Raw genomic sequence first — 4,695 nt, 5'->3', positions numbered from 1 at the left:
TGAAAGAATTGAAGTTCTTTTAGTGATTTGTTCAGCACATCTGATTCTGACATCTGTTATGTCCTTCCATCTTTAAGAAATAGAATCAGATTTTCCTTGACATTGTGCTTGTCATGAGCATCCAGTACCACTTGAACAGAGTTAACCTTATCAAGGTATTTCTGTGTAACATCTTCAAGAGGTTTGTCGGTCAAAAGAAATGGATCTCTAGTAGCAACTTCAACTCCTATCTTGATCTTTGCTTTATCAGAACCTAGTGCAGCCCTGTCTCTTGGTTCTCTAGCATTTAACCCAATAGTCATGAAGGTTGACAGTAATTGGCTTTTCTTTGGATCTGATGGTTTGACATTTTTCTACAGAAGTTTCTTTTTATCAGCTACTTCCATCTTTTCTAAATCAACTTGAGCACTGTCAGAGGTTGATGTCTTGATGATGTTATCAGAACTTGCTATTTCTGTTGTAGCTTGCAGTTCTTCACTCTAAACAACTTGAGCCTTGTCAGAGGTTATCTTGAATTCTTCAGTAATCTTCTTTCTTTGCAGAGTTTGAAAATCTTCATCTTCATCAAGAATATCATCAGTAACTTGAACCAGTTTGCACACATGTTTTATCAGGATTTGAGGAATTTTCATCTCCTGTGGCTTTGTTGGTCCATCAACTTTTCCCTTCCCTTTGTCTTTGGGATCAATCTCAGATTGTGATCTTGTTTTAGGCTTTGATGCCTCAGTATGTGACTTCTCCTTGATCACAATGCCTTTTACCTTAGGCCTTGGAGGTTTCTTTGTAACAGAAGCTTTTGGCTTTAGATTTTTTTTTTTCAGCTTTAAATCTAGCTTCTTCCTCCTTGAGATTTTCCAAATCCATTCCTGGATTATGCTTCAAAAATAATCTTCTAGCAATTTCCTCATCAAATGTCTGAATCTTGGGATCCTTGTAGTAGATAATAGTCTGCTTTCCCTTGAGCTTCAGAGTTTGCATGAACTTTTGAGAATCTTGACTTCCACCTTGTATCAGAACATCAGGCTTTGTCATCAGACTTCGCTCACCAGAACTTGATATCAGATTTTGAGTTTCAATACTTGCTATCAGATTTTGAGTTTGAGCAGCTTCAGAACTTGTCTTCTTTTGAATAGAAGATTTTCTTGCATTAGTAATTAGTTTCCTTGAAGAAACCTTACTGCTCTGCCCTTTACTTTGAACTTGACCTCTACCCTTGCTAGGGTTTCCCTGGTCATCAGCTTCATCATCTTTCTTCTTCAGTATTTGATTATTTGAGCATTTGGACTTAACTATCTTCTCCCCCTTTTGGCATCATCAGGTAGTAGGAAAGAGAGAAGAAGTTCAACTGAAGATTGGATCTTATCCAATTGAGCCTATTGAGAAGCTTGATTAGCCAGGACCTCAGAGATTTGGGCCTGTTGCTTCTCATGAGCTTTCTCAATTGCTTCTACCTTCTCAGAAATAGGTCTGATAAACCTCTTTTTATCAAGCTTGATCTTCATATCTAGCTTTTCAGCTTTTTCAAGAAGCTTATCAACCTTTTCTTGAGTTTGTGAGTGTAGACCTTGAAGGTTCTTGGTAGATAGAGCAGTGATCTTGAGCTGTGTCTTGATATCAGAATTTATCACAAGCTCATCAACTTTAGCAATGTGCTCTGTCAGAACTTTAGAGCTTGGAATGAAATCAGAATCATTCCACTTCTTGGTCCACTCTATTCCTCTATGTGTTTCATCTTAAGGTACAGGAGCATCCTGTTCAATAAATTTCTTGACCAATGCTTCCTTTCCAAGTATAGGAGCCGGAGTATGTACAAAACACTGTCTCTAGAGCTGGAAGAAGACTCATTATCCTCTGATAAGACAACATTGTGTGAGGCTATAGGTGTTTCTGATTCAACTTCATCTAAATTATGATCTTCAGGTTCTTGATCCAGAATTGGTGTAGATGGTATCTCAGCATCAACATTTAAGATTGGAGAATTATCAGTAGATGACTGAGCTGCTATAGGAGCTTCCAAATAAAGAATAGTAGGAATATGCAGCCTATTGATGTCAATTTTAGGACTTAAGCCTGAATCTTCAACTGTAACATCTTCATGAAGAGGAGAGACATGAGGTGTAACCACTGTATCATTATCAGTGTCTTTGGCTTTAGCTGGAGGTGGCAGAGATTCAATCACAATTGGATTTGAGATCAGAGATTCCTGATCCCTTTCATCAGCTTCTTCAATAGTATCTTCTGATGGAGGCTTAGACATGTGCCTCTTAGCCCTCATTTTCTTCAATCTCCTTGCTAGAGAAGGAGTTGCTTTATCATCAGTACTTACTGTTCTTTTCCTCTTCAAAGTATCAGAACTTTGAGCTTCAGCATTTACCTGATGGGTTGACCCTTCAACTTCTATATCTTTCTGAAAAACCACAGTTTCAGCTTCAACTGTCACAGGTTCTAATGCATGAACCTGTGCTTCCTCCTCACTATCAGTTTCATCCCTGAGAATCATCTTCCATCTCTTTTGTGGAGGTTGAGGAACAGACTTTGCCCTTTTTGGCCTAGTGGATGAAGGTCTGATGGTATGTGCTGATGGTTATTGTTGTTGAGGTTGAGAGGTGGTTGGTTGTGTAGCTGTTGGAGGTACTGATGGAGGTTGGGTTGGTTGGACATCAGGATATAATGCAGTGTAGGTGACTGGATCAAAATTTACCAAAAACTGTTTGACAGAAGTAGGAATTTGGAGGGGTCTCAAAACAGTTTTCTTATTATCAGTAGATAATAAGTCAGTAAAGGCTCTCTTAGCAAGCTTAAATGGTTCAATTAACTCACTTGCTAATTGGGGTGCATTAGAGCAACAAAAACTATAAATAAGTTGACAGAATCTAGCAAAGTAAACAATATTTCTATCTTCTGTCATCCTATTCCCAGTAATGCCTAAAATAGCACTTGCATAATCAAAATGAGTTTGATTAATGAGAGCATACCCGATTTGTTGACTGAGAATTGGGATTGCATCAAAATTAGAGAATTTATTTGCAAAAGTCCTGGTGATGCAGTCAAAGAAGATACTCCATTCCCTCCTTATGTTGGGTCTCTTCAACTGTCCCAGCTTTGCCAGAGTTTTCTCATAGCCCAGATTGGCCATTAGCTCTTGAAGAGCTGGCTCTTCAACTATTGAATATGTGCAGTTTTCTGGCAGATGGAGTGTTTATCGAACTATGGCCAAAGTCACCACATGTTCATCCTCCCAAGTTGTGAAAATAAGACTAGGAGACCCATTTGCTCCACCATTATCATACATACCACTTCTCTAAAACTCCATCACTTGAGTTCCGGAGATAGATTGAGGTTGGGTTAAAGCATACCCAATCTCACTGTTAGCAAGGAAATCCTGGATGAAATGAAGATCCGCTGAGAATAACTAAGTAATTGTTAGGAAAAAACTTAGCTCCATTAAAAATAATATCTTTTGGTGCCATTTCTGTTAAAAATCAAGTGAGAAGAAGAGTGTTTACAAGGTGTTTGATAAAATGCCTGTATGAAAAAGAACTTCAGAGAATATTAGTGGGTGAGAGAAAATAAGAGAGATAAGAGAATGATAGAAGTAGGTAAAAGATTGTAAAATCTTTTAACTTTCTTATTTATGGCAGACAGTTTACACCTGGAAACATGTGAATAGTCAATAGTTAAAGCAGGAGTTAGTGGGCAAGGGAAATAAGTAATAATTACTGTGCATATGTAGTTTTTCAAGACAAACACGTTTACCACTAACCCAAATAATTTAGTTTGTGACTTAGTAATAAGATACACAAAGTAAATTTGACTAAGCTCAATATCAGAATTTGCTTGTGTTAATGAATTTACACATAAACAACTAATTCAAACATGGGATTTCTAGTATGTTAAAGACTACTAGGTCAGTATCTAGCACAATTATCCTCATTGGATTGAATAGTCACAGAACATTCAAAACACTATTAGAGTTTATAGAATCACACCAGATAACAATCAGTATTTAATATATTAACATTTTAAGCACAAATTACATGAAGATAAGACAATCTGTAAACACTGATCATAAAGTCTGATGCATGAGAACAAAAACTAAGCAGATTTAGAGAAAGAACCTGAAACCATTCCAAGTTCATTTACCAGTCTTGTAAAAGTAGCTTCACATAGTGGTTTTGTGAAGATATCTGCTAGTTGTTGATCTGTTGGAACAAAATGCAATTCTACTGTACCTTCCATCACATGTTCCCTTATGAAGTACCTAATGCTGATGTGCTTTGTCATTGAGTGTTGAACTGGATTACCTGTCATAGAAATAGCACTTTGATTTTCACAATAAATATTTATTTTAGAAAATTCTAACCCATAATCCAGTAACTGATTCTTCATCCAAAGAATCTGTGCACAACAGCTTCCTGCAACTATATATTCTGTTTCTGCTGTTGATGTGGAAATTGATTTCTGTTTCTTGCTAAACCAAGAAACTAATATGCCTCCAAGAAATTGGCAGCTTCCACTAGTACTTTTCCTGTCTATTTTGCATCCAGCAAAATCTGCATCTGAGTAACCTATTAGCTTAAAATCCGATTCTCTAGGATACCACAATCCCAGATCAGCTGTACCCTTGAGGTACTTGAAAATTCTTTTCACATCTATTAGATGAGGTTCTCTTGGATCAGCCTGAAATCTTGCACA

This window comes from Apium graveolens, chromosome 3 (genome assembly GCF_009905375.1).
Source record: "Apium graveolens cultivar Ventura chromosome 3, ASM990537v1, whole genome shotgun sequence".
Classification (NCBI taxonomy): domain Eukaryota; kingdom Viridiplantae; phylum Streptophyta; class Magnoliopsida; order Apiales; family Apiaceae; genus Apium; species Apium graveolens.
This window is presented reverse-complemented; position numbering follows the sequence as displayed.